Raw genomic sequence first — 9,556 nt, 5'->3', positions numbered from 1 at the left:
TGGAATGATGCAAAGGAGGGAGCTCCACTCCCTCCTACAAGCAGGCGGTGGCCAGTAAGGGCAAAAAATCAATGGAAAATGTTAGAGAACCTTCAGAAGGAAGGAAAATAAACAGTGAAGAGGAACATGAGGGAACTAAGTCAAGGGAGCATAATGGTGCAAAGGAAAATGAGGAAGAAGACACGGAGCAAGGAACTAAAGACAAAGCACACATGGGACCATGCAAACCCAAAGCGGCGGTAACACCCAGAGTCATTTTAAATGAGCCTGCATTGCAGGCGCATGGGGACCACATGCAAACATATGCTATCATTTGTAAATTCATGGGTTTATGGCCCACTAAAACCTTACAAACATGGATTAAATACCACTAGAAACCAAAAGGCAACATTGACCTAAATTTTGGGTCTAAGGATTTCTTCACTGTGGTATTTGCAAATATTGAAGATAAGGACAAAGTGCTTGAAGGAGGGCCCTACTTTTATGCTGCAATAGGCCTCTATATGCGACTTTGGATTATGAATTTTGTTCTGGAATGCAAAACTTTTACTTCGGTCCCGGTTTGGGTAAGACTTTACTCTCTACCTCTTGATTACTGGCAAATGGAATCTCTATCCGCCATAGGAAATAAATTAGGACGGTTTGTCAAAGCTTCTGAGGTCACTAGAAGGGGAAGTATGCTTCCTTTGCTAGAATATGTGTGGAGATGGATCTCTCTAGAGCCCTCCCGGATGAGGTTATCTTGGAAGTTTTTGATGAAGAATGGGTACAAATAGTAGATTATGAACATATTCCATTTAGATGTCACAAATTCCATGAGCATGGGCACCTGTTCGGAGACTGCCCTCTCAGTAAAATAGAGAATAAAGGCAAAATTGACACAATGAAGGATTCAGAAACCTTCTTCAAAGTGGCACATAAAGGAAAAGGAGGAAAGAGAGGGCCAAAGACACATAAATCAGTAGGGCAATAAGATAGCCAGAACAAGTTTCAAGTCCTCAAAGAGGTTGAAGGTATAATAGAAACAGATCAGGGAAAGGGAGAAAGTCCAGTGGAGGAGGGGAAAGCAGAAGATAGTGAACAAACACAAGACAATAACAAACAGAAGGAAACTATGATGAGTGATGCAGAATAGGAGATGGAACATGAAATGACCCAAAGTGAGATGGAAATGGAGGACCATGACCTTCAGGAAATTCTTGAGAAAGAGAAACTAGATTTGGAAGGTTTCTTGATCAAGGAACTAGAGAAGGGCTAGACTCGTTACCTACAGAGGAGTTCAATAGAGTCCAGCAATTGTTTTTATGGAAAACCCAAACTAAATGGGTGGAGAGACAAAGGAACAAAGATAGGCAGGGCAATGAAGGAGTGAAATGATGAAAAACACAGCAGGATTAGCACCTAGAAACCCAGGAAAAAAAAGAGGCAGAAAAAAGAAAAATGAGCTGTTGATGGAATGTGGAAAGCTAATGATAGATTCAGGTAAGATGAAAGACCTATCTAGTTACTCCTTTACTAATATTTAATTATGAAGTTCACTTCTTGGAATATCAGAGGTGTAGGTAGTAAAAGAAAACAAATAATACTAAGTAATAGAATGAAACAAGCGACTCGAGATGTGATTTTCATCCAGGAAACTAAGTGTTCCATTCAAAAGATAAGAGATATCCATAGTAAATGGCTGAATAGATTTGAGTTTTTGGAATTCAAAGAAGAGAATATAGTAGGAGGTATTCTCACTCTGTGGAACCCACAAAAAATTGGCTTAATAGATGCGGAGGCATCTACGAATTATTTATCAGTAGTCATTCAACCTGTGGGAGACAAGGAAACCTACTTGGTAAAAAATTTTATGGCCCTCAAAGAATGGATGATAAACTCAGACTTCTAAACTCTCTGGAGAATCTCAGAGATAGATATGCAGGAATACCCTGGATCTTGGCGGGTTATTTCAACATGATCAAATCACATACAGAAAAAAAGAGGGGGAAATAGAGTTCTAGGCAAAGACTCTTTGGCTTTTCAAACCTTCATCAATAAGATGAATCTTGTGGACATTGCAATGAGTAATGGTATCTTTACTTGGAACAATAAAAGAGGAGGAGAGTCTCAGGTGGCCTCAAAATTAGACAGATTCATAATCTCAGAGGATCTTATGCTCAATGAAAAGGAAATGGTAGCAAGAGTTCTCCCCTTTGGAGGCTCAGATCACTGGCTGGTACAACTGGAGGTTCATGGCATTGGTACCCCCAGAAACAGACCCTTTTGATTTGAAAACATTTGGCTCTCCCACCCATATTTCATTAGCAACATAGCCAAATGGTGGTCAAAAGATTTAAACTTTCAGGGTACCAGAATGTTCCTTCTTCAGAAAAGACTAAAACACATCAAGCTCCGGCTTAAAGATTGTAACAAGAATGAATATGGAAATATCTTTGTAGAGAAAAAAATTATTGAAGGTAAAATGCAGGAACTCAACCAAGCCCTTATCACGGAGGGCTATGATAAAATCATGAGTGATCAAGCTAGCAAATATCATCATAACTGGGAGAATTTATGAAAACAAGAGGAAATATTTTGGAGATAAAAATCTAGAGTTCAGTGGCTAAAATAAGGTGAACGTAATACTAGATTTTTCCACAAATCCACCATGGCGAACAAATCTCATAACAAAATTGCTTTGATTAAGGACAAGGGAGGAAATCTTCTCAGTTCTCATGAAGAAATAAAAGCAGTTCTAGTTCAGCACTTTCGAAACATTGCACAGGAAACCTGTTATGATAGAGAACACTCCATCCGGGACTTCACTGAGCATATTCCTAGGCTGGTGTCTAGAGAGGATAATGTCAACGTTTACCGGCCAGTGACTGAAGAGGAGGTTAGTGGGGTGCTCAAAGAAATGCAGAATGGTAAGGAACCAGGCCCAGATGGTTTCAATGTTGATTTCTTCAAAGCTTGCTAGAATATTGTCAAACAGGATATTTTACATGTAGCGGAAGACTCCAAAATGAACAGAACCATTTTGAAGGCTCTAAATACCTCTTTCATAGCCCTGATACCTAAACAGGAGTTGGCTCAAACCCTTGACAGGTTCAGACCTATAACTTTGTGCAATGTGGTTTACAAGATAATATCAAAAGTTGTAGCCAATAGACTCAAACCTCTCCTTCCTTCCCTAGTTTCAGGGGAACAATTGGGATATGTGGAAGGAAGAAAAATTCGTAATAACATCATTTAAGCACATGAAGTGGTGCACTCTCTTACTAGCAAAAGAAAGGCTGGAATGATCATGCAATTGGACATAGCCAAAGCTTATGATAAGCTGAATTGGATATATATCAGGAAATTTCTTATTGCTTTCGGGTTTGATCACAGTTGGGTGAGATGGATCCTGGCTCTAGTTACTTCTTCTAGTTTTCCAATTTTGGTAAATGGTTCTCCTTCGAAGACTTTCAATCCTTCTAGAGGCCTTAGGCAGGGGGACCCACTCTCTCCCTTTCTCTTCATCCTCATGATGGAAGGACTGGGTAGGTCTATCAAGCATGCAAAAGAAGTTGGTAAAATCAAAGGTCTCCAACTCTTTGACAATGGACATGCCTTGAATCATCAACAATTTGTTGATGATACCATGCTGCAAGGAATCCCCACAGTGAAAGAAGCTCTTGCGTATAAACAAATCCTCAGTGACTTTGCCATAGCCTTCAGGTATGCAAGTTAATCTCTCCAAATCTAAGATATTTTTCTTCAATACTAACATTGCTATTCAAAGGAACATATCTAGCATTCTGGGCTTTCAAAGAGATTCTCTCCCCTCAAAATACCTGGGAGTTCCTCTAACTACTAAATCGTTACACAAGAGCATCTCAGAGCCGGTGATTAATAAATTACAAGATAAAACTAGGAAATGGACAATGAGATCATTAAACTTGGATGGTAGGTTGGTCCTCACAAAAGCTGTTCTTCAATCAATGCCAGTCTTTGTGCTTTTAGCTCTCCTAGCTCCTAAATGAGTCCTGCATCAAATCAAAAACATACAAAGAGACTTTCTTTGGAGCAAGGCGGAAGAAAGGAAGAAATGGGCCTTAGTAGCCTGGGAAAAAATCTGCAAACCCAAAAACCATGAGGGTCTTGGATTGGATGATCCTGAGACTCTAAGAAAGGTTTTATGGGCAAAATTATGGTGGCGATGGATAAAAGAACCAGAGGCACAATGGGAAATCATTTGGAAAGAAAAATATGCTAGATCATGGCAAGAGAATGACCACATAAGGATGGAGGGTAATATAAAAGGATCACACATTTGGAATAAAGCCTGGGAAAACAAATGCTTAATTCAAGATAACAACTTCTAGGAAATTAGAGAGGGAGACTTAGCTTTTTGCTGGGAGGACAGATGGCAACAAGAACCTATCCTATTAAAGGAGGACTTGGAGGACCTCAAAGCAGAGACGGATACTAAGGGGCTTACCAAGGTTAATGAATTTTGGAATCAAAACAACAGTATAGGGAAATGGAGAAACTAGAGGAAATTTGATCTCAGAAATAATAGTCCCCTGAAAGCTAAGGCTGAGAGACTAATGAAAGTGTTAGAACAAAGGAAAATTCTAGTTTCAAGGCGGCATGACTAGCTGAGATGGGGTAACAATAATGAGGGCACCTTTAATATCAAGGAAGCTAAAATCATACTCCTTGAACTAGATTCCCATGCTCCAGATAGGATTTGGAAAAACCTATGGAGGCATCAAGGTTGGATGAAAATTAAACTTTTTATGTGGCTGGTTCTGGATGGAAAAATTTTGACCTGGGATAATATTCAGAAGACGGGTGTCCTGGGGCCTTCTAGATGCCAGCTCTATGAAGTTCAAGATGAAACAATGGAGCACCTTCTCAACAGCTACATTTTCACTTCCATATTACGGGATTCTTTTGCCTCTTTCTTCCAACAATTTGACAGAGACATTGGGAGTCTTTTCAATACCCTTATCAACTGGAGAAGGAACTTTTCGGATAATGAAGTTCTGAATTTAGCTTGGGCCCTTACACCGAGCTTCATTATTTGGAATGTCTGGAAAGAAAGGAACAATAGAATCTTCAAGAATGTTAAGAAATCTTCCCATTATCTTTATGATTTGATCATAAAATATATTAAGGAGACGGTTGGCACTATAGTTTGAAATCTCCCTTCGAATCCCCCTTCTGCAACAGATTTGAGGATTCTCTATCAGCTAGAGTTGCAGGGTCTTGTTCCTCAGGGCTTAGTCAGGAAAGTTTCAATTTTGGATCCTGAGCTAGATTTCTGGCATCCTCCCCCTAAGGGTTTTCTGAAATTCAACATTGATGGTGCTTGTAAAGGTAATCCGGGCATGGATGACCATGGAGGGGTGTTAAGGGATGAAAACAGAAGTATTTTGTTTATCTTCCATTGTCATTTAGGAAGAGCCACCAACAACATGGCAGAGTCAATGGCTATGGAGCAATGTCTAGAGTTCCTGGTTCAGGAAAACCGCCAAAATGTGATCATTGAAGCTGATTCTGAGTTAATTATTAACTCGGTCAAGAGAATCAACTGGGGCACCAAACCGAAAAAAGCCTCAAGAAATTAGAGGCTGATCTAGGTCTTTCAACGGATGCACAGTCACCTCCAGAGCCTGAGAACAGTCAGTTTTGCGCATGTGTGAAGAAAGGCCAATAAAATGGCAGATTTGCTTACCAATCATGGTGTGATATGCACATATAATAGTGTAGCGATGAACTGGCAAGAACTTCCTCAGAACAGATTAAAAGTGGAGTGTCAATACCAAGCCGAGGAAGATAAGACAGTTTTTTTGAAAGGAGCCATGGAGGCGGGTACTGATGACTAACATTTTTTTGTTTAAAGGTTTGCGCATAGTCGGGTCTCTTGAGAGCTACTTGTAGTGGTAAACATGCAACTCCCAGGCTTATATGTTCATTGTAGTTTCCAATTGCAACAACAAGGATGTTTTGGTTTTGTGGATAACAGGCAGGATGGCAGTGGCTTCAATTCACATCGGATTAGGAGGGGTAGACATGGTGGGTGGTCGACAACCGGGAGGTCGCAATACCAAGTTTTTTTCTGTTTGGTTCACTTTAACGCGGCCTGAGCGGTTTTCCAGTAATTGCAGCCCTAATAAGTGGGAAGCGGTTTTCCCTTTTCGGCAACGATTCCACTCAGCGTGCTCCACGTGGAGGTGGGGTCGGGAGGAATACCACCCTCATCGCATGCTATTGTTCATGAATGTAGGTGGGTGCGATATAATTCTCAACCGTCGGATCTCGCAATGCAGATCAACGAATGAGATGGATTGTGCAAGTTGGTGGGTCCTTAAGGTAAACAGTGTGCTGCTTATCATAGCGATATTAGCCACAGCCGTTGGATCGAGCGGTGAGGTTCAACCGTTGAGATTAAATAAGCAAGTTAGGAATTGGCAGGAAATGTTTTGTCCTTTGTGAGAAGAGGCTTTTCACTCTGGCCAATGATTCACGGGTTAAGGAGTTAGGAGGATGTGAAATCTTTTAATATTGACACTGTTGTTTCTTTTTGAGTCTGCATCCAGACTCTAGTATTTTTCTTGAGAGAGTTGTAAGGTTTTGTTGTAGGGGCGGGGATTTTCCCTTGGGCCCGGTTTCAAGTTTTGATGAGTTCTTTCCTTGGTCAATGACCCTGTGAAAATTGATGTAATTTATGTACTTTATTTGATGATTAGTGAACTGAAGGTCCAACTCTTGCATTAGCAAAAAAGAAATATGCTTACATGGAGAATGGAAATAAACTATCTTAGGCAATAGTAGGTTATTTCTAAGAAGAGAGGTGGTCGCTACAAGTCTGTGAATTGTGTTAAAAAGAGGATAAAGGGCCTTTTTATTATTGAATAACAAATGGAAACCCTAAACAACCAAAACCCTAACCCTAGGAGATGGGATGCCAAGAATTTGTGGGCCTCGTTGGGGTTAGTTTGGCAGCCAGCTTCTGATGGTTGTAACTTGGTCATATGACCTACATTTGGCGCATATGATACCTCGTTAGATAGGTATCTTCGAGTACTACAATATTTATGGTAGGAGCTTTCTTATAGCTATGGGCATGCTGCAGACGTAAAAAATACATTGTTTGGGAGGTCAAATAACTTTGGAAGTTTAGGATCTAAGAAACTGCTAAAAATAATAAATTATGCTATAATCAAGGAAACAGATGAATCCGATTCGAGATTTAGGTGGAATAGATAGGTGGCCACCAATATCCACCTAAATTAGTCCCCCCCCAAGAAGTAATGGCTTGCTAATTATGTAAAAATCCTCCATGAGGTCAGGAAATATCTGTTGAACCTAGTCCCTAGTGAGCCACTTTCCCTAGTGACGGATTTTATTTGCTTTGAAAAATCAATATAGTTGGATCCTCTTCTAGTGATTGTTCTTGCTATGTGTTTCCAATATCATATTAGTTGTGGCTTTCTTAATACCACTTAGGTTGAGGTCTCTTGGTGTCAGTTCCTCAACAATGTCAGATGTGTCTAGCAATGGGGGAAATTATGGCCACAGATGGTGCACATTGAATACTAGGTGCATACAAATAAACAGTGGAGTGGTGACCTCAAAAGAATTATCCCGTATAGCCTTAGTTATTGTGTAAGGCCCATATTAGAGTAGGTGAAGCTTGCAGTGGGCCCTCGTGAGGCGCTCCTTTTACCAAATGTAACCAAACTTTTTCACCCACCTGTAGGTTGTGTGGCTCCTAATGCTGATCATCACAATGTTTGTACTTAGAATTTTCTCTATCTAATATGTCATGGAACTAATGGTGGATGTGTTGAATGTGCTTAATGAAGTTTCTAAAACTATCATATTTGAACTGGATATGATTTGAATTTTCTTGAGTAGATGCAAGTGGTATGGCAACATCAATGGGACACAGTGGCTGGAATCCTAATCCCACCTTAAAGGGAATGTGGCAAGGTATGTTGTGGAGAGCTGTCTTTTAGTTGAGTTGGACATACAAGAGGCTTTCATCACATGTGCAAGGATGCTTCGAGTTGTACATGTTCAGGATGTGCACGATAATCCTATTGACAACCTTTGTCTGAACATTAGTTTGGGAGTGGAATATCATGGAATTAGTGAGCTTTATATCTAGAAATGACTAGAGGCATGACTAGATTATACTTAGGAGCCTGTTGTTTCAATATGAGATAATAGACTATGGGTTGCCAAAGTGTACCCATAGTCGTTCAAAGAAGTGTTTGACAATGGCTTCTACTATGATGCACTTCTTGCAGATCTCTAGAATGGCCATCTTAGAGAACCTATCAAAGACAATAATAACACAGTGATTGCCATGCTTAGTAGAATAAAGGCCTAACATGTAATCCATGGAGATGGATTCAGAGGGCCAACTAGGAGTAGGCATAGGAGTAGACAGACCTTGCTTCTCGATTATATGTTTGGAAATGCCATGAGCAGTACAAGATCTGATATACTTCCCAACATCTTGTCAAAGGCTTGGCGAACAAAAATACTTCTCCAGCACTACCACTGCCTTTTCTACCCAAAAATGTCTAATGAACCAATTGTAGTGTGTCTCCCAAATCATCTTGGCACACTCACTTGAAGGAACACATAGGTGTCCCAGGTGGCATAACTATGCATATTAGAGGTGAATGTTTGGAACTTGCTTACCTTCCAGGAGCATATGGTATGTGGTGATGAATTCTAGATCATTCTTTTAATGATGTGGTCATCCCAAATTATTCTATCCAAAAGAGTCCAGAACAATGGTCAATGCCATAACTGGAAGTTAGCTGAGGAAATATGAAACATTATTAGTGTTTCAATTCGTGTACTTAATGTTCAAATGGGATTTTTTGTAGATATGTGGACCATTTATGATGGCGATCATTCTACAAATTTCCTTATGTCTATATGAACTGAAAGGATCGATGTCCTGTTTGGATGATCATTCCTTCCATAGAGTGTATTGCTTCTATTTTCCATAGGCCTACACAATGGAATACATTTTTTTTCCATAGGTGGGATACTTTTAGGCTGTATCTGAATGTCTATGATTTTGATATGCCACTAGATGGCCCCACTGGGTAGGAACTGCACCAACAACATAGTGAGAGGCATATGCACGAATTTCAAATGGTTGTTGTAGGTCTGGTAATGTGAGCACTATTGTAGAGCAGAGGTGATGCTTCAACTCGATAAAAGCATTATGTTCGGATTTGGGAAAAAATATTTAATTTTTTGCTTTTTCCTTGGTGATTTGACTCAAAGGCCAAGTGATATGTGAGAATCCCATCACAAATCTAAACTCACTAGTACAAAATGACTAATTACTTACTAAAAAAATGACAAAAATTTGCATATAAATGACCATTTTTTAGTTGGCGACTGATAGTAGCTAGTTTGCATTATTTTATAATTCGACTAATGTTTAGTCATTTTTAGCTTAGTCATTAATTGGTTGTCTCAATTTTACCATCTAGTAATATATTTAGTCATAAATTTCGTCATGAATTTAGTCATTAATTGCCACAAT

This window comes from Pinus tabuliformis, chromosome 5_2 (assembly GCF_031772625.1).
Source record: "Pinus tabuliformis cultivar Carrire ecotype Pingquan chromosome 5_2, CPIR1, whole genome shotgun sequence".
Taxonomy (NCBI): domain Eukaryota; kingdom Viridiplantae; phylum Streptophyta; class Pinopsida; order Pinales; family Pinaceae; genus Pinus; species Pinus tabuliformis.
The sequence above is the reverse complement of the archived record's forward strand: the minus strand, read 5'-3'. Positions refer to the sequence as shown.